General features: G+C 42.7%; 1 protein-coding gene across 3 annotated transcripts in view; it reads right to left on the minus strand.

Moving 5' to 3' along the window:
• Nucleotides 1-22,061, minus strand: part of NRXN3 (neurexin 3) — a gene marked incomplete at its 5' end in the record, with an annotated part of 932,122 nt that overhangs the window by 573,321 nt on the left and 336,740 nt on the right. The window lies entirely within an intron of this gene.

Below are 22,061 nucleotides of genomic sequence, written 5' to 3' on the forward strand. Positions count from 1 at the left end.
CTTCATTAGAAAATCTGGAGAAGACTGTTTTAAAATGGCAAAGAAAGAAAACTACAGCAAAAAACACCTATCAATGACACCGAGGTGAGAAAATCTCTGCTACCAGTGTCTCCTTGTTCTGCATATAGAGTACTTTAGGAATAGACGGAACAGCATCATATCTCTGTAAAACTTTCTTCAGAAACACTTCATTTGGCCAACTGAAGGAAGAATTTTACAAGGTAGCTTTTCTTTCCACCAAACCAGTGCTGCTGGCACCAAGACTGATACTTTCTGCTTTTGAAAATTATATAGGAAATAATCTGTAGCAGTTATCTTTTCAAGCCCACACCTGCTGGAAATGCAACTGGTTTGTCCTGCACTACTCTACCCAGCCCAGGGCAGAAGGCAGGGGAGGGAGGATGACTCTAGTAGGCAAAACAAGGTAATGGTATCCTGTAAGGTAACATGAAACTACCTCAATAAAAGCCATTTACAAGCTCCCCACATAGATGGGAAGACACAGGGTTAAATTTATCCACTCTTACTAGGCAGACAGAAATAATCTCTCCATATCAGTCTTTTACCCCAACAGCAACTTTTGCAAAATCTGGTCATGAGAATTTCCCAGTCCCTCTGACAACCCTTTGGTGAGATGAGACAGAATAAAATGTTCTGTCCTGAGTCCTGACAAATCTAACTCAAGAAGAGATAAAACAGTGGCCATTCCATCACTTGCAGGAAAGAAAAAAGGACAAAAGAAAAAAAATTAAAAAAGATAAAGGTGTGATGCTTGCTCTGATATCTCTTACTATGCACTGCCATCCCCTTGCCACCACTTACACTACTAGATTCTCCACACTCTTCTTTATACTGAGGATACCTGTTGTGGCACTCTCCTGTCACAGGGCAGCAAGACTGACAGATTTCACCCCATGGAATACTAGACTAGAAAGGAATGCATGGGGAATTGAGTTCAGCCAACAACTGCAAGCATCCCTGCAGGCTGCTATCTAGTGAAGTAGTCCAGAGTACATGCTCCACTACTACCTACATACACAGGTCTTTTAAACATTTCCCTATATCCTTTGATAAATTTAAGGCTTCTAGTAAGACTCTTCTCTTTTTTACATCAGTCTTTCCAGACAATGTTCAACAGTAGCTCTTCTAGGTCTTGCATTTTATCATCTACCTGGTGTAGAACTGCTTCCAGAGTGGACTACAAGGTTGTGCTACAGACACTGAAGTGCTCAAGAAAACTATAAAAAGGAGTCATCACTTCTTGCCACTGCAACAGAAAATGTTTGTGTAGAGCCTCAAACCCAAAAGGACAGCCACACTACAATGGAACCTGAAGCTTAATGGACAGTGCTCCTTTTAGGACTTGAAGGCAACTGTCTTCACTTCCCAAAGAAAATAACTAGCAGAAAGAGACATCTGTGCAAGAGAGGTGCTAGTGGTGAACATGTTTAAGCAAAGGGAGCTGCTTCATACTCACACATTTGGACACAAGAGTTCTTCACAGCAGGTGCTTCATTACTGCCTCACAATTCAACAGCTGAAGAGCCTAAGCAATACAAATCCCTGGGCCTTCTACAACTCTCCATACAACTCCTACATTTGCTTTTTGAGAGGTCTTCAGCAGTTCATCCTGCAAACTTCATTTACCTGTCAGCCAACCCATCCCTAGAATTCTGATGAGCCTTCTCTGATAAAAGGCAACACATTCAACTGCACACTGAGAAAGTTCCCAGTCCTCAAGGACTCTGAATACATCCCCAACTTCCTAACCAGATGAATTCCTCTCCATGACACCTAGTAACACTACACCATTGGTACTGATTACATCTTAGAACCATAGGATGGTTTGGGTTGGAAAAGACCTTCAAGATCATTTAGTCCAACCATTTCCATCACCAAGCCCAACCCCACCTTTTGGGGTGGGGGGGAAGAGGCTGGTTTGAGCTAAAGCAATGTTACTGTTACAGTACCCTAACACACCTTACCCCCCCATTCCCAAATACCCTGTACTGGTAGGAAATGGAGATTCCTGGTTTTGATGGGTTAAGTCTCTGTTTCCATAAAACCAATTCCACACCATGGATGGGAACTACTTCTGGGCCTTCTGAGGACTGTGGGAGGAAATACAGGGGTTCTAAAAACCCCACCATACCCTTAGAAATGGAGAAATAAGAAAAGAAACCTGAGTCAAGAACAGTACTCAACTGTCAGGAAGAGATGGGGTACACAAGGTGCAGTTAGTATTGTAAATAGTTTAGAGCTGTAGCTGCACACCTTGATTGGTTCAAAGGATTGTCCACAAGGTAAAAAAAGGATGAAAAGATAATTAAATGAAGCATTTCTGGTGGTACCAGAGAAGAGCTATTTCTAGACGCTTTTGAAGCACAGTGAATGCTATGTAACTATTACTCTTAAACGTAGGACATTGAATAGCCTAAAGTCATAACTGGAAGTAATTATAGTTTTGAGGGAAAAGGCAACAAAATAAGTCTAAAATGAGAATGAATACAAGAATCCCAGAGCAATTACCAACAAAAGCAAACCCTGGATAAAGTACTATCCTTTTCCCACAGCTGAAGACATGAGAGTCCCAGGAGAAAAGGCCCTCAGGGAGGGGAGAGGAGGAAAACCAAGGCCAGCCAGCAGGTGAGGTGCTCACCTGGAAAGGGAATGCAGTTCTAAGAGCTCCCAGTTTCCCTTTTTAAACAGAAGTCATTACATGAATAACTTAATTGCACAATATATATAATATAGGTGAGGGAAGGAAGTTTAACTATCCTATACTTGTCTGCTGCACGTGGAATTTTGTTTGGTCTTAAATTTCCTACAGCAGGGAAACCAGAAATGCCTTATGCAGGTTACCCTCAAAAAAGCACCAGTAGACCTTCACATGGTGTATCCATACATACAATTTGCATGCCATGTTAAAGAAGTTATAACCAATATTTTTTTCATATCAAACTGTGTAGCATTAGAGCTAGGATGAGAATTTTGGTAATAGTGACAGTGAGTAGTACCTACAGCAAAGACCCTCTTGAAGGTTTACCCAGTATTACTGTGCTGGTGGCACTGCCCAAGTGTGATAGCTGTAAACTCTTGGAAAAAAACCCCAGAATTGTACTAAGTCAGTAGTGATTAGCAAGTATACTGTCTTAATTGTTCTAGAGTTACAAATACAGCACAAGAGACTTAGAAACCTACTGAAAAAAAGAGCAAATAAGTGACAGAGGAGTGTGTGCAACTTAAGAGACAACTATCCTTTACATACTAAGCCACACTTCCCTTTAAATGAAGTCTAGCAGAAGACAAAATACATGGCAGACTACACAACTGTGCAAAGTGCTCCCCAATGGTGTGTCAACATTTCATCTAAGCAGACAAGCAAAAACTAAACAAATCTTTAAACTGTTGGGAGTTCCTAGAGGCAGAAAAACTCTAATGCCACATCTGCTCTCATTTAGAGAAACTACAACTTCATTAGAGACTTCTATAGCTTCTAGAAACAAAAAGCCTCATCTTTCACAGAACCAACAGGAAGAATCCCAATGAGAGTAGCCAGTCCTGGACCACAAACAGGAGACCACTGCTCTTTGTCACCCCTCCCTCTGCTTATCTTCGAGTGTCTCAGATACCAGAGCAACTCCCCAATTCACCAGTGAGGCTGACAGATTATTTGTGAATGGTCTCTCCAGTGTAAATCTTTTAGACCAAGTTAGCCTGTACTATTGTGTCTTTACTTAACTTCCTCCTGTTCACAGAGTTGCAATAATAATAATAATAGAATGTAATATTATCAAAATTACTGTAGAGCTGCTTCAGACCACAAAAAGGTTAACCTCTACATATGTGCCACAACTGAAAGGTAAAGTGATTAATTTATGTTATTTAAATTGCAAACCAAAAGCAGCAGCAAACTTTAAAAGATCATTACATAATGGCTTTGTGTTGAATAGTTACTGTCTTTGGGCTCCTCTGTAAATAATGATTTCTAGTCACAAGTGTCAGGTGCTTCCAACATAAGTGACCTGAACAAAAAGAGGAGAAATTCAGTATTTTGTGCAAAGAAAAATATTTTTTAGAGTTTGATAGTTATAATAATTATCATTAATTATTCTAGATTTGCTTCAGTAACTGTTCTACTTCTCACACTTTCTCCTTGGGGTAGTAAAACTATAAAGTAGTATCCTGGACTGAGGGATTCGCAAATGTAGTTCACCACCTACAACTACTTGAAGGGAGGTTGTAGAGAGGTGGGCGATGGTCTCTTCAGCCAGGTGACAGGAGATGGGAAAAGGGGAAATGGCCTCAAGCTGCCTCAGGGCAGGGACAGATTGGACATTAGAAAGAAAATCTTCCCTGAAAGTTGTCAGGGCTGGAACAGGCTGCCCAGGGAGGGGCTGAGTCACCTTCCCTGGGTGTGTTCAAAAAAAGGGTAGATGAGGTGCTCAGGGATCTGGTTTAGCTTAGGATGGGAATGGTTGGACTCCATGATCTTCAAAGGTCTTTTCCAACCTTGTGATTCTGTGAAGGCTGTAACTTTCTGTGAAATCAGAGATGAGCTAGACATATTCTGGTAAACAGCCACCTGAAGAGGTGGTAAAGTTCTGCCCTTCCTTACTATCCAGCTGTAGGCACCTCCCTAAAAAATGTCTCTAATTCAGGATTTCTGACTACATCACTGCTGTCTGCAAACTAAACACACCTATGTTTCTGGAGAGAAGCATCACTGCCAATAATTCTGGCTTTCCTCTGCCATAGAGGGCATGATTGGTGCAGCTCTCTTCCACACTACCTGCATCTGCAACAAGTTACAAATCATTCTTTATCCACCCCTAAGATGCTCAGTCCAACATTATCCTTTCTCTAATCTTCACCACACCAGAAATATTAGAAAATAAAGGTATTTATGAAATACAGCCACTAAAAATCTTCATTTCATCACCCTTTATGTGTTTTCCTTCTTCAGACAGGTTCTTCAATGTCAGAAAACTGCCAACCATCAACAGCCAACTACAGTCAGTACATTTACATGGGGGACTTCATGAGTCAACTGTGTCAGTAGATGCATCTGTGTGTTTGAGCTGCACTTTCCCTGCAGTTTTTTCCTGCTAGTAAAACAGAAAGCTCCCTGCATACATATGACAAGATGTATCAAGTATCCATCCAAGGACTGAGGTTAACTGCTTTCTCCAAGATGGATTGAGTTTGTCTTTCCACATTCCTCATAAAATAAAGAGAAACAGAGTCCACAGCCTGCATGACCCTTCCACAGCTGCCTACGGTACATCAGAGTATGGTGGAAACTCCTTTCAGCTCTGAGTACATTCATCATCTCTCTGGGCCAAAATCAGATAAAACCCATCACCACAAATCCAGATTATCACCACATTTGGAAAAACTAAGATCTAGGCTTCCTTTAGCAAACAGGGTCTTCACTAAGACATTAGCAGGCACTTCTTAAAAGTGCCATAAGCACACAATTAGATACAGAAGGGGTGTGCTCCCAATACAAGTTGGGTTTCTTGCCTCCTGTGTCTGATAGTCCAGCTCAACTACTGAGTGTCAATCTCCCATGTAATCTAGGATTATCTGAGGCACCAACTTGAAGATTTCTGATACTATGAAACAGTAACATTACATGATTTTTCTCCTCCAAGTCACCCTGATGTGGTGCTATGACTGCTTCTACTTTGACAGCTCACACTGAAGTCTGACCTGTTGTACAGAAACATTGGAAATAGTTTTTCACAATGAAAACGTTTCAAATGTCAGTTCCCAGAAGTGGTGTGCCTGGGATGGAATGCTTTGTTTAGAACATGTTTAAATGCTGGTTTGACCACAGTAGGGTTCACTGAGATACAGCAGAATTCCTATCAATAAATTAGTATGAATGACTTCCAAACAACCAGCCAGAATTTGTTGTTATCAACTTTTGTTAAAATTGTTATGCAGTTTGAGAGAGAGGAGTTGAGGGCAATTTTCACAAGTGTTCACCACTCCATGACTCTGCTTAAAAGAGAACCACTACAGAATCACTTTTCCACTTAACTCCTGTCCACCAGCGAAATGTATGTTGACAGGAAAAAGGAAAAGGAGCTTCTTTCCATCAAGAGCTAACAATTTTCCTCACTCAGAATGATTGTTTTAACAGTCTGACAATCTAACAACATTTAGCAAAGCCTTGAGTTGGTCACTGCCCAATCATAATTGAATGTCTTTGTAATCTCTCTCTCAATGAAAATTAGCTTCCACAACAGTTTCTGGTTGTTTAAATTTGTACTTTAATCATCTTCCCACTTCCTGGTGGAGAACAAGCTAACAGACTTTTCAAGTCTCACATTATTCTACAACAGGAATGATAACCTCCTCTACCACTAAATGATAGATAGACCTTCTGAGCCACCATTGGAAGAGGTGGTCCTACCACTTCTTTCTTCCTACTTAAAAATACAGATTTCAGTTACATTTGACCATCTCTCCCTGAGCTATCACCACCTCTACACATGGGAACTCAGTGCTATCCCATGCCCTGCTTCAGCACGCTCTGTGCTCACCCATGCTGGGTTCTGAGGTGGGATTACAGGTCTCAGCATTCACTCTTTTCCTACAGGAGTGTGTGAGCAAGAGAAGCCAGGTATCATACATGAGGAAGAGGGAGCCCAACCCTAAAACCCAACAAATACAGGGGATCCAGAGGAGATAGTATCAGTGGTCAGTATCAAAAATACAACAGGATATTTAAAAGCACCTTCATCCAAGTTTATGAGTGACTGACCAAGTAACTGGCCCCAGATGAGTGGTCCCTAAAAAGGGTAACTGGATTATGCTTAACTATTACTAAAACAGACACTAGTATCTACTTTGTGACCAAAGCTGACTTCAATGATTGTCAGTGTGCAAACACATATTGGTCTTCAAAAACAGAAGGGTATAATCTATTTTGCATAATATTGCCACCACTGTATCTAAAAGCATCACATAACTGCATACCAGGGGTAAGAATGCCACAGCCACTTGGGAATATTTATCTACATATGCCCAGAGATCCAACCCTTTCATGGCATCCTCACCACACAACTGAAGATAATTAGATGAGGATAAGACTCAAAAGATCTTTTGGTAAATAAAGCAGCTGCCCAGATGGATCACATCACAACAGAACAGTTCCACTACATACTACATCTTTTTCTCACTTCCAGCAGACTTCTTCAGTGACATCCTGAACGAACCTACAGATAGCACTTGTGATGTGCAAACTATGAAGAAAGCACTTCCCCTGAACAGCCCAAAGGCAATACTTCATCTGCCTCTCCCTGCATAACTTAACACCAGGCAAGGATCTCAGCTCTGTCTGTTGGAAGCCTCTCAGTCAGAAAATTGCTTATGTGTACACGTATCTATTCACACACACATAGAAATCCATTGGTTGTATTCCTACTGCAAATTCAACAGGCACCTTTAACATCTTTATCAATGACATGGATGATGGAATTGAGGGCACCCTCAGCAAGTTTGTGGATGACACCAAGCTGAGTGGTGTGGTTGACACAACAGAAGGAAAGGAGCCATCCAGAGGGATCTTGACAGGCTGGAAAGGTGGAACTGGGTGAACCTGATGAGGTCCAACACTGCCAAGGGTCAGGTGTTGCACTTGGGCTGAAAGAATCCCAGACACAGATACAGGCTGGGAGAAGAGCTGCTGGAGAGCAGCCCTGCTGAGAAGGACTTGGGGGTCTGGTAGATGAGAAACTTAACATGAGCCAGCAGTGGCTCTTGCAGCTCACAAGGCCAATGGTATCCTGGGCTCCATCAGCAGAGGGGTGGCAGCAGGGACAGGGAGGGGATTGTCTCTCTCTGCTCTGCCCTTGTGAGGCCCCAGCTGGAGTCCTGTGTCCAGAGCTGGGGCCCCAATACAAGAAAGATGTGGAACTGTTGGAGAGGGGTCAGAGGCGCCACAAAGATGATTAGAGGGCTGGAGCACCTGCCCTATGAAAAGAGGCTGAAGGAGCTGGGCTGGTTCAGCCTGGAGAAGAGAAGGATGTGGGGGGACCTCATTGCAGCCTCCCAGTACCTGAAGGGAGCAGAGGAACAGGAGGGGAATCAGCTTGTTAAAAGGGTAGACACTGGCAGGACAAGGGGGAGGGATTAAAACTAAAGGAAGGAAGGTTTAGATTAGATATTAGGGGAAGTATTTTAATGAGAGAGTGGTGAGGGGCTGGAACAGGCTGCCCAGAGAGGTGGTTGATGACCCATCCCTGGGGGTGTTCAAGGCCAGGTTGGGGCCCTGGGCAACCTTGTGTAGCTCCAGGCCTGGAGGTTGGTGTCCCTGCCTGTGGCAGGGGGTTGGAGCTCTGTGATCCTTGGGGTCCCTTCCAGCCCATGCCAGTCTGTGATTCTATGATCTAGGTACTGCCACATACATACAGTAGCAGCACCAACACCGGCTTCTGGAAAGACCAGAAGTTTGACACTGCTGCTCATTATCTGAGCAGGATTCATTCCCACACACTTTGAAAACAAGGGACTGTACTTCTTACATTGTTCTGAGGGTGGCTCCTTACAGCTGCGTTTTATGGATTAATACCTTCTGCAAACACTGATAAAACTTCAGCAGGTAAGTCATCATAAGCCCTTACAGCAAGTTCTGGCATTGCTTAAACATTCATAGTAGCTTCCAAGACCATCTCCCCACAGACTGATCAGATTCTTTGCACTAGCACTTCTGCTGCTCAAGCAGAATACTTCCCTGCCAAGATACTCACACACATTTATTTAAAAATCATTTGTCAAGTAATGTCAGTTTTTGGAAACTTCTGAGAACTTGACATCACTTTACACCATCTCCTCCAGCTTCCAGAAGGATTTCTCACACCTTCCACAAGTTGCTTCTGCCTCAGGAACGTGCACTGGATTCTGTGAGTACATGACCCTGCAGATGTCAGTGTACAGTATATTTACTGGTTTATTGTTTCAGTTACCAACAGAGATCTTACAGAAGAAGAAACCTGATGTACACCCACTGTGCAAGCTGCCATGTATGTATAAGGCTGGTGCATGGAGGGAGAGGTGTGGATTTCTACATACACGCTCAGACACACACTGAACCTGGGTGCAGCACTTTCACCAGGCTGAACTAGGTACACACTCACTCCTCAGTCAGGGAAAGCACAGTGGAAAGCTAGCAGGGATTTCATTTGGCTTTCTCCCTCCAACTTCAGCAGGGAAATTGCACTGAGTGGTTGCACAATCTGCTTCCCAACAACCAGCCACATACAGTGCACTATAGAAGAACAGAGAAAACCAGAATATCACCAAACAATCTAATATAATGACATGGCACACACACACACACACACACAAAACAAGCACTGTTGAGAGACTCAAGCTTTATTACTGTCAGTATCAACTGATTTCAGTAGTTACAAGTGGAAATTGTTTCCTAATTCACCATCTGTGCCACTACTCTCTCCTTTAATGCTACAGAGATGCATTTCATTACGTCAGGCAGTAGCTGCTGATCAGTATTCTGTTCCCTTCGCCTCTCACTCTTCAATTATTTTCTTCAGGAGTATTTTACAAAAGCTCCAGTCTAAGTATTCCTGACAGCTTTCTAAATCCCTAAACTACTCAAACGTGGTTATTCCTTGCAATTACCTAAGCAGTCAACAGAGAATAGGCAAATTCAATCAAATACCAGAATATCCCTGACAATGGGAACACTGTTGCTCATGGATAGGAGAATCATACTTCCCAAAATTTTATAAGTATCCCTTTGGATGAGGTTCTTAATCCCAGTGATAGGGGTTTGGGGTTTTTTTTTGCTTTGAGCAAATCATAACCTTTACACTGTAGTTCAACTAAAACACTGAAACAACAACAAATAATTCACCAAAGCAAAAGCCCCCAGTCTAATGACTGAAAATAGCATTTTTGGTAATGGAAGAGAAAAAGGAGAAGTAAACAGATGCTTCTCCTGACTCAAGCTATCCAGTGCAGGTAAAAAAAACCCCACATCACAGCACAGTGTGTACCAGCACAAACAGAAAGCCAATTTCTTCCCTCTACAAACCTACAAGCTGTTCACATTTTCATATAGACAACAAAATATCTTTCCTATAAGCCAACATCACTTAATGCATCTACTGCAAAGGAGTGTCATTACCTAGCTCAGCGTTTGAAAAGTCTTCCTGGGCCTCCTTTTCAGGGTCTGAGTTCCTTTGTCCAAAAATCACAGTCACTTCCCTTTGTTTAGTCCAACCTAAGCATTTTCTTTCAATTAGCCCGTGCAGACCACACACAAAAAAGGCATCAACTCGTGAAAATTGGTCAACATTAACAAAACAAAAATAGCCCAAACCCTTTATTATGATGTTTCTTTTAGAAGTACCTCACTTAGTGCATTCTACAGTTGGTTTGGATCTGTACCCATTATGTTCCATGTTTTGAAACCCTGTTTTAATGGTCATGACCCTATACATACAGGCAATTACTTTCTTTCCTCTTCAGCCTTACAAAGCAAATATTTATTGTTATAAGCTGGCTATTCACCCCTGTATAAAAATGAGACTTGCAGGAGGTTAGGACAGTACTTGCAGTCCAGCCCTTTTGTCTGCTTTCCCACCACCTGCATTGACTGTCTTCAGATTATTCAGATTCTGGACAGAGGGGACAATTGCTGATTTCCACCAACAATCCCAGTTTGCCATTATGCCAGCACACAAAAGGACTTCTTGCCTCTGCTTTTACCCTCAAAACACTTATGTACCCACATGGCTCCAAAGCAAATTAAGTCAGCAAGATACTCAAACATGCACCACGTTAACAAAACATTAGAGAACAGTCCACATCACGACAGTATTAAATGAAGATCAGTCTGCATGGGTAAAATGCCAGGCAGAAAGATCTTCCATTGAGTTGAAAAAGATTGAAAAAATAATAAAATAACAACTATGAGATGCATGGTTCCTGGATGGAAACCATTAGCACTACATTTCATGCCTAATGTCCCATTTCTTTCCTCTCCCATTGCTCAATCTTGTTACTATACACATAAAAAATAGCAGATACACCATCTACAGCCAGTTTAGTGCACCTTCTAAGAACTTGAATATATTAGTGGCTTATTGCTCTGGACTTTTTTTCTAGTTTTCATCACCACAGTATACTGGCACACAAGCTCAAACCTTAAGATGCAGTCCTGCAATATCTCCCATCAGCAAAAGCATCTCTCCTTCTTAAGGACCAACCTCATTTCATTTGTCAGAAGGTGCAGGTGGATGGCCCTGGGAGTTTTCAACACCATTACTTTTTCAAGGCCATATTCCACAGCTTTTGCTTTCCAACTTCAAGAAACTCTGCACTTAGTGACTATGTTAACAGAACAAAAAGTTAATGGCCTTAAAGCTCCACAAGAATAAACTTAGATAAGATAGAAGGAAACAGCTTCTGAAAACTAAACAATTTCGAAGAGAGCACACTAACTACAAAAAAGCTCTAAAAGGACAAAAGGAGGAATACTAGAAGCCAGATTAAATAATACTTTCAGTGAAGCAGCCCAACAAAAAAGTCTGCAGCAGTTTCAGCACTCATCTGGACCCTGCCAACAACAACACTTCAAACTGCAGAAGGAGAAGCAGCAGCATTACCAGGAGCACTAGTTTTAGTACCCATTTTTGTGGCATACCTTTTTACATAAAGGTGAGGAACTCATCAAAATCCCCATTAGCCCACGATGCTAATTGCAGAATGATCTCTCCCTGTCCTTATCTTAACTCCTAAGCCTCTCAAAAATATATTTTCAATATGTATTTTCTCCTTTGGCTAAAAAGGGGAGTGATAGAGCAGCTTTGATGGGCAACTAGCCTCCAGCCAGGGCCAAACCACCACAGAAGGGACCTCTTGATGTTATCTAGCCCAAGAGCTATGCTTAAAGCATGCTGACCCAAAGCATGATGCCCAGGAGCACAGTCCAGACAGATTTTTGTTATCTCCAAAGGTGGAGACTTCACAGGTTCTTGGGCAGCCTGTTCCCATGCTTGAACAGCCTCACAGTTTAAAAAACAAACTCCTATTGCTTCTGCTCCATGTCCTACACATTAGAATAGACAAGGTGGAGAAGGATGTGCTCTTTGAATACTTACCTGCTCTTCTACACTCCTCTCCAGGGCTGTATTCCATGGGATTCTTCCAGGCAAATCTCAGAAGTGGCTGAAGACTGTGCTCCTTAAGTTCAGGGTTCTGGTCCTGCTTTGTGTTCTGTTCCCTCCACTTCGGATCCTGAGCTGCATCACTTCATGGCCAGTGCAGCCAACTCTGCCTCCAACTTTCACATCCACAACCAGTTCTACCTCAGTTTGCACATATCAGGTCCTTGTTTGGTCCTTGATCATCTGTATCTCCCACCTTCCCAAGGAGTTGCAAGACACTACCCCATACACCATCAAGCACAAGCAGCACACTAATGCTCAATGACTTCAGCATAATTACACAAGAAATATTCCCTTTCACTAGCTATTAGCTCAGCCAGAAACACATCAATAAAGAGCAGTGGCACAGTATATTACCTGTAGTTGCTGATATCTATAAATAGAGGCATCTGAGAAGTTCAGAAGGGGGAGAAAGAAAAAAAACAGGCAATAAAATAAATGATTAAGTGAAGAAAGATGAGGAGTAAAATGCACCAAAATAGGCAAAACCAAAATATACCTCACAGATATGAATAAGTGTGAGGGAAAACAAATAAAATACTTGATTTATGCAACAGATGTAATGAGATGTTCAGACAATTTAGGGAACTGTTCTTCCTCCACCTAACAAAGGAAAAAAATAAAGAATGGTACAAATTTGTATGGGTGTTTGTACATGCCTCCCATTAAAGAGAGTCAACAAGACTCAGCATAGGAGAGGAGTTTCTGTTGCCCTTCTGCAACCTCTGGCTTTTTCCTCCACAGAACATTGAAGACAACATAAAAATTATGAACTTCAACAGGATAGCTGAACAATTCTCTCACAGCAGATAGTGAATGGGATATAAACAACCTCTCTTCTACATATAATTTTCATTCAAATTAAAAAAAATAAGAAGATAAAAGTAGTGCTTGGTGTAGTCTACAGAATTAACTGTACTTTCCTACTGGCCAACCTTGGATGTCAGCTCCACACAGACTGCCTAGGGAATGGTCATGGTGCTGATGATAGGCTGTACATCAGAACACATTTTGCAAAACAGAGAGTTTAGCTTTTCTTATCAAAACTTTTCCCCTCTCACTCCAAAGGTTATGTTTAGACTGCACTTCGTGCTGTGATCATCACATCCTGGTCATAGGTATTGGCAACAATCTGGCATCAGCAGAAGGCTGTTCAGCAGAGACCAGACACACACAGACGTCCTGTCTCACTTCTCAGGACCACTCTGAAGACTCTGCTAGGTGCCTTGTTCCTGTGTAATTATCCCAGTGAGCCTGTATATACATTGGTATGCCAGCAGCAAGCAAGCTAACCTGAAAAGAGCTAGTCTAACAGACAGTGAGTTCTGCTATTTTGCCACAAAGGGAGCACCTTGCCAGCACAGCCCCACAGCTCTACTACTAGCCTGCAAGGTATTTGCTATGCAGTCTATACACATCTCCACGTGGGAGCAAGAGGGGAAGAAGCTCTACAGCTTTCCTCTGGCTGCCAGGCCAGTCTGAAGGCTCAGTACTGTGCTACCCCAGCTTCTTCCCTGTAAAAGGAGCAGTGTCCTCTTACTAATTCAGTTTCTAACATGACCAACGTGCAGAAATGTTTTTGTAAGCCAATCTGGACCCCAGTATTCTTAGTAGAATACCTTGGTATTCTTACTAAGAGGCACAGTGAAGTCTGCCCACATTACTCTCAGATAATAAGCTTCCCCTTTGTGTGAGCAGCAGCCAGCACAGACCTCACATTTCTGCTCTGCAAGTGCAGGTTACAGTTAATGAGCTAAAAGATATGCTCTAATAATTATGAATAACGTACAGCTGAGGACTCTCAGTTGAGCTGCCCAAGACCAGAATACACATGAAAGAACCAAACCACTCAGACATTTTACACACTGTGGTACCTATAGCTCTGCAACAGTAAATCCCCTGACTCATTGGCAGGAAAGACCAATTTCAGCTGCTGTTGAAGATCACTACAGGAGTAATACAGCAGTGTGGTGAACTAGAGGGAAAGGCTCTAGTGGCTTGAGGGTGAGGGAGCCGTGGGACAGGCTGCCCAGGGGGTGTGGAGTCTCCTTCTCTGGAGAGATTCCAGCCCCGTCTGGACGCCGCCCTGTGCAATATGAGCTGGGGAGCTGCTTTGGCAGGGGGGTTGGACCCCAGGAGCTCTCCAGGTCCCTCCCAACCCCTGGGATTCTGTGCTTTTGACCTTCCAAGTGACCATCACCGTTCATGCCGCTGGAGATGGCACACACACGCCCATGAAGTTGAACTACAATTCAAGAGGTGAAGATAATTAATCTACATTAAGACAGATGCTGTTTCGCTGAAGTGCAAGCAGTCTGTGAGAAAAATAAAAGGGCAGCGATATGATTAACACCTCCCCAGACCCACTTCGCTTTTGTTCCGCCCCGCTGCCCCGCTCGCTGCGTTGTAAACGCCCCGCGGAGCCCCCCAGCCGGGACGCGCATCCTGCTCGCTCCGCGCTCCGGGCGCGCACACGGGCGCCGCGTCACTAGATGGAGCTCCTCACCCGCCAGAGCCACCAAGCAGCGCGCAGCCTTCGGAAACAACGTAAATCAACCAAAATCTATATTCAGAGAAGCTATTTAGGTTGTTTGGGGGGTTTTTTGTTTCATTTTTTTAAAGCGGTTCCCTATGTTCTCAATAATAAGTCACACCAGGTGGACAGGACAGAGAGGGGAAGGGGAGGCACAAAGGGAAACCTCCTTTTCTTTGCTCATTCTAGTTGATGCACATAATCCCTTCAGTAGACTGATCCCCGTGCAAAGGAATTCATGCCTTAACTGCTTGTTTCTGGGGTTAATCCTCTCCACCGAGGTAAATCCAAATTATAATTCCTACTTTATTAGATGAGAAGACTGGAATCTAGAAAGCTCAAGGCTAAGCATCAAAACTTGAATCCATTGTTTAGATCAATTCTGTAGTTGTGGTGTATACTCAATATATTCCCAGATTAGGCTGGAATTAAAAAACGTTCAGGTCCTAGGAAAAAAAAACCCCAAACCTCAGTAAGACAGATCTCCAAACAAATTTACAAACTCCTGTGGATTTAGCCAGCTACCAAATGTCAATAGCTTTTGAGGATTCCCCCCCAAAAGAATCTGCCAGTCTTACAGCTTTGCTAGTCTTGGGAAGAGATCTAGGTTTACCTAAACCCTAAAACGACCTTTGTTTAATCCTACAATGGTAAACACCACCAGAAGACATTATCTCCTCTTTATTTAAAAGATGAGGATGCAGTGTAGGAAGAGTTGTGGAAACCAGGGACTCCTCTCCCCTCAATATGTTATTAGTAGGTGGATGGAGAAAAATGCAGAGCTGAAAAGGGGGTTGGTGCTGTTCTGGACTGTTAAGCACAACAGAAGCACTGAGGGTAAAGAGGTTTCCTTCTGCTTAACAAGCTCATGCAGTCAGAAAGGTTTGTAGAGAACAACATTGTGTGGTTAATGGGCAGCTTTCCCAGTGCTCATGTGGCCTCTCTTGCAGTTTACACACACAAAGGGTCCTAAAGCCACTTACAGCACAGGGGAAAGGACAGGGTGTGAAAACACAGTGATGTCTCTACCCCTCACACCCTTCCAAGAACAACATTCCCCAAACTGCCAAATGTGCAACCAGTGGCACTTGAGATACTGGTGGCCCTTCCCACAATCTGAGAATCAGACACATGGGATGATATGTCAGATAGAACTGACTTTAAGCAGATAGGAGAAGAAAGGTGAACAAACCCAAAACCCATGCCACAGAGGACTCTTCACCTGGTCCCATAATCTGCTCACAGTACCCTGTGTCTAAGAGCAGCCAAAACAGAGTCCTGATGCAAGTACAAAGGAAAGTCAGTGTAAACTATCACAGAGGAATCCGAGCAAGTGGGAAGCATCTTCCAAGCCCCTAGGATGGAAAAGCTGGCATAAAAATTAAATGAGTGCAAGTCCCCCAACTCCCCTATGTATATTCCATTCCATAAAAAGAAAATATAACCTAATCCTAGATGCACTTTTATCCAGATGAATTTTCTATTAAAGAGCTGCAGTTCAGCTCTTTGCCTTGATGCTATCTTGCAGTAATGAGTTTCACTGCTTAGTTATGAAACATGACAAAAGTATTTTATTTTATCAATTACTGTTGAATCTACTGCCTTTCAGTTTTAGCTCCATGTTTTGGGTTCTTCTGTTACTTTAGGAAGAAGAGCCCATGCATCTTCTCAGCACCATTCATTACTGGTCAGCTCTGTCACTGCCTGCCACTCACACCCTGAGTCACTCAGTCTCTCCTAGGAGCACAACTCTGTTGCCAACTGTTTATCAACACTTGTTTCTCAAAAAAAGGACAAGAACATACTATATTGTCAGGAGGTATTTTCCTATGGTAGCTGCATTTTCACAGAATCACAAGGTTGGAAGAGACCTTTGAAGATCATCAACTCCAACCATTCCCATCCTAAGCTAAACCAGATCCCTAAGTACCTCATCTACCCTTTTTTTGAACACATCCAGGGAAGGTGACTCAGCCCCTCCCTGGGCAGCCTGTTCCAGGCCCTGACAACTCTTTCAGTAAAAAATGTTTTCCTAATATCCAATCTGCCCCTGCCCTGGGGCAGCTTCATGCCATTTCCCCTTGTCCCATCTCCTGTCCCCTGGCTGAAGAGACCATCACCCACCTCTCTACAACCTCCCTTCAGGTAGTTGTAGGTGGTGAGAAGGTCTCCCCTCAGCCTCCTCTTCTCCAGGCTGAACACCCCCAGCTCCCTCAGGCGCTCCTCATAGGATTTGCCCTCCAGCCCCTTCCCCAGCCTGGTTGCCCTTCTCTGGACTCACTCCAGGGCCTCAATGTCCTTCTGATGGTGAGGAGCCCAGAACTGGACCCAGCACTCGAGGTGCAGCCTCACCAATGCCCAGTACAGGGGCACAATCCCCTCCCCAGACCTACTGGCCACACTGGTTTTGATACAATCCAGGATGCCATTGGCCTCCTTGGCTGCCTGGGCACACTGCTGGCTCACACTCAGCCTGCAGTCAAGCAGCATATTTTCAACAGGTAAATAAGCATGGACTATTAAAAATGAGAAAAGGGAAGACTGGTTTCATCAAATGGAACGAAATCCATGTTGGAAAGTATATGAACAGAGAATAACAAACTCCAATCAAACATTAAGCACGGTGAGAGTCTGGGTGATGTGAATCTGCAGTTTGCAAACAAGCTCTAATCCACTCAGCCCAGTATCCCGTTCTTGACTGTGCCCATTGCCAGAGGCAGTAGCATTGCTATAGGAAGAATAAGAGTGGTAACACTGTTCTCTACATAGGTCTCTTTCCTACCTTTTTGTTGTGAGAGGATGACTATGAAATATGAGGCACAATATTCCCCTCAAACCTTTATTATAAACCGTGAAATAGAAATTAACCATTTTTTATAGAAGATTGAAGCTTTCAAACCTCAATAAACTCTCAACATGATTAATTACAACAGCTTAATCAATTTCTTAAAAACATTTTCTTTTATTAACTTTTCATTTTCTATCCTTTCATTTCTACCAGGATTTTCTTAGGGGGTTCAGTTTTTGAGTAGAGCTACATTTCCTGTATCATTAATTATTTAAAATACTTTCCCCCTTTCTTACTTTCTGCTGAAAAAATGGTCTTAAAATTTAAAAAGCTTTTTCACGTCCACAGCTCCACAATATGAAATACTTCACCTAGAAACCTAATCTCAGATTTTCAGTAACTCAGAACTAAGTATTTGTAGAAACCAAGAAATTCACAGAAACCACAGGTGCTGAGGAGCACTAAAATTACAGAGCATCCTCCTCTCAAAAAGTAAGAATTCAAAGCAGTTGAAAATGTGTTTCTAACTAAAGATACTAGCCCTAAAAAAACCTTAATATTATGCTTTTAAATGCCTTGCATCTCCCAGACCCTGTGAGTTTTAACATCAAAGCCTGAATTGCTGTGCATATTTATACCTAATAACTAGCTGGAGACTTGAAGTGGATTTCATCCCCTGTCTTTTCTCCTCCCATGTTTAAACCAAAACCTGTAAAGCTTTTCCAAAGAACAATTTTGATTAGTTTGGCCTCCAATGGATTTTTTTCCCTTCTATTTCTTTATCCTCAAGGGGAATAAAGGGCAGAGAATAAAGCGGCCTTTCTAGTCCTTTATGTTTCAACTCAAAAAAACATTAATAAAAGACCCTGGAGTGCTGTGAAATGGAGAGAAAAATAAATAAAACTTGAAGAGAGGTGGTAAAAAACCCCTACAGTCCTGCTGGCAAATATCCAGCATTAACACATTCAGGAAATAGGAAATTTAAAAATTAAGTAATATTTGAATATTACTGCTTTTTAGCTTCATCTTCAGTTTACTCTTCTTCAGCAGCCTTCTGCCTCACTTTATACCAGAGGCACACTAAGAGAAAAATCCATTCTGAAAATCACAAGATGATTTCTAGGCAAAGTTCCCAGTCCTGGGCTTGTCTGGGGTTGCATCTGACAGCTAGCCACTGCCAGACTTGAGATCCCTACTGACAGAGCGCGCAGGGAAGGCTTCCTGACCACCTCATCCTGCAACCTGTTACTCCTCCTCCATTTAGATGAGGACATCACTGAATTCAATTACTTGAAAACTGAGCCACAAGTCTAGGTAAAAACTTTATTTCCATCTCCAAGACAACTATATTCACCCTGCACCAGTATTGCTAAGTCAATACCAAAACACTTCTACATCACTGGTTGAAGAAATGAATCATTCCACATACTCCTGAACTACATCCAAGCATAACACAACACCACAGTGTTATCAAAGACTAAGGGTAGCTGAAGAAGGAAAAACCTGGACATTTGGAGATGAGTGATAGTGCTGAAGGTTCCCATCCTCAAGAAATTCCAGTGAGCAATGCCAGGTTTACTTTCTTGACCCACATGGGCAGCTACTGAATCAGAAGACAGTCACGTGGTGTTATCAGCATCACAACAACATTGTTGTCCCAAACACACACAATATGAAATCAATCATAAATAAATCAATAAAAATAAGAGGTGCTGCTACTAACCTAGATATCTGGAGTAGCCTCAACAATAAAGTTCTCAGCAGCAGCTGGCCCTACTACATATTTATCTCCCCTCTGCCCTGGTCTTACCAGGTTCATACAATTTCCTTAGCACTACATACAGCTGCCTAAGCACCCAAGTCTCACACCACCTAAAATATGTGTTATTCAAGAAATCTGCACAGGACTGGCAAATACAACAGAGAACATGAAGAAAAGCCATGCTCTTCTGGAGCACCAGCTAAAGGTCAAGGAGGTTACCAAAGGAAATTTAGAATGACACTGTACACCACTCTACAGGCAGCTGCATCCTACCCCTGTTCAGCTACCCCAACCCAACAGTTGGGAGAGGCTGGAGTGCACTCCTCTGCTCCTCCAGCTGGCAGCTCTCCCAGCAGAGCACAGCTGAGGAACGTTGTTTCTGCAGGAGTGAGACCATCAGGCTCTGGGAAAGCAGCTGATGGAGAGGGGGACAAGCCTAAGATGACCACTGGTATTGAGTATGGCTTTTGAGAGAGGGGAACTCAGGAGAGATGAACCTCTTTGTCCATACTTCATTCTGGAAGAAGTACCACCCCAGCAACAGGTTTGCTGACTAGGGCCAGGGCTCAGGAGAAGTGGCCTAGAGCTGAAAGACACACTTCTCAACCAGGCCAGCACTTCAGATTATGATACTCTGATGGCAGGACAATGGGTTTTAGCATTGGTAATATGAAACACTAAAAACATGTGTCTCCATTGTCAAATGGAAAGCAGGCAGCCACAGCATCACCAGCAGCCCTACAGCTCACACCTGCAAACTTCCAAGTACCTCAGCCATGCTCACAGACTATCCAGTCTGACAAGACCCTATCTCCAATTAGAAGAGCTATAGACAATTTAAAGGGTTAAAACAAGCAGGTTCCCACTTTGACTGACTTAGAAGGAATCACAGTGAATTTCAGTATCACCACACCCAGGCACTCAGAATAAGGTGAGAAAGGCTTGTAAAACCACAGGCCAAATTGCTCCATCTGGTCCTATTCACACCTTTTCCTATCCTAGTGGAATACAGAGTTTTTCTAAGGAAATTCCTATATTGTTTTTGAAGGGTTGGTGATTTTTTTTCTTAAATGTAAATCGCTTTTGCCAGACAAAACGCAAATTAATGCAAGTTTTTGTCAGCACCAGACTGAAAACAAGCACAAACCTACCATCAGTTTAGTCCTTCCAGGTTTGTCTTCACTTCCTCATCATTTCTTTGAAGTCTGATCTGAAGAGAATTCACCACTCCTTACCGAGTACTATGATGCATTAAACCCTGCTGTCTGTGAAACAGATTCTCCTTTCCATCCAGTATTCCAAGCACAGCATATTATCCAAAACTACCCACTAAAGAGCTCAACTTGCATTCAGAGATCACTGCAGACATGGGTTACATCAAAGCTATTTAGGTGACAACAGGACTGGTGAACCTTGTAGGCATCAATCTACCCAAATCAGTATATACCAAACAGCCTGAGGGGCCAAGGATGGACTGTACACCTTTGTTCTTCTCACAAAAAAGAGTGGTGCTGTGAGAAAAAAAGCCTTCACGTTTTTTAAATGTCTCTGGAGGGCTAATTTATTAGTCCCTGGAAACCAGAACAAGGACACACCTCTAACGACATGCAGACTGAGAAAGGCAAGGCATCAATTCACGTTCACTACCTCATTTTAAAGGCCACAGGCTAAAATCCAGACAACTGTGTGACAGCACCTGTTGTTAATATCTGCTTCCCTCAATAAGTTACCTGTAATGATTTATTCATTGATACACCATAGGCTGTAATCTCCAATGTAGACTATTGCCCTGTTAAGTCTGCCTGGCTTGCTCAAAGATTAATTTAGCCAAGTTGTTTTCCTGTTATTCCAATTTCAAATTAATAAACAACTCCAGGGGCCCTTTGGTTCTGTTACCAATTACAAAAATAAATACAATTAAAAATAAACAAGCAGCAACAGGAGCCTTCCTTCTTTTCCCTGAAACGTAACTTAAAGCAAACCAGAGGCAACAAAAGAGTGTATATTCACATCTCCTCTCCCAGATCTGGAAGAAAAATCAGATATTGTCTAAACACCTAAACACTTCATTAAGAAAAGCACGTACCATGCCTGGGAAAATCATGGACAAGAGCAATGCAGATATCTAGGAGAAGGTATTTCCATAGGGACCTACATCTCCCAAAGGTTTGCAGTGTAAAGATCCTCAATGCATCACTAACCAGAACACAATTAATGCCTGTATCCCCCATAATTGACCTGCATGGACAGGCAATATGACTTGGTTCTGCACAAACTTCTGTCTTTCTCTACCACACTCTATTTCATGGTGAAAATATCCTTTCAACCTAAGCATCTCCTCCATCTCTATAGGTATTTCAAGTAGACCTTGACTGAGAGGTAGAAGATACTCCACATAAAAGAAGCTTTGGTGAAGAGAATACTCATGTGATGATGGTCAAAGGAGGACTCCAGGCTGAATGGAAAGAAGAATTGCCAGAATCCTTGGTATAGGGGGAGCAGAACAAGTAACAAATACAGAAAGTTATCCAGGCTTTGGTGAAGAGAAGCCTGACATAAGTGTCTGATAACAGGGTGGGAAAGGGGAAAAGTCTACCTTACAAGTAAAATAGTCTCAACATTTTCTCGGTCAGGATCCACAATGGGGCAGAGGCTTTCACTGTGTGACCACAAGGTACTGATGATCTGTTATTTCTAATCAAATTGTGATTAAAAAAAATAAGGTCATATGAATTAAGCAGTGGATTGAGACACAAATATGGGCCAGATTCT

Source organism: Gallinula chloropus (assembly GCF_964237585.1).
Source record: "Gallinula chloropus genome assembly, chromosome: 4".
In the NCBI taxonomy this organism is placed as follows: Eukaryota; Metazoa; Chordata; class Aves; order Gruiformes; family Rallidae; genus Gallinula; species Gallinula chloropus.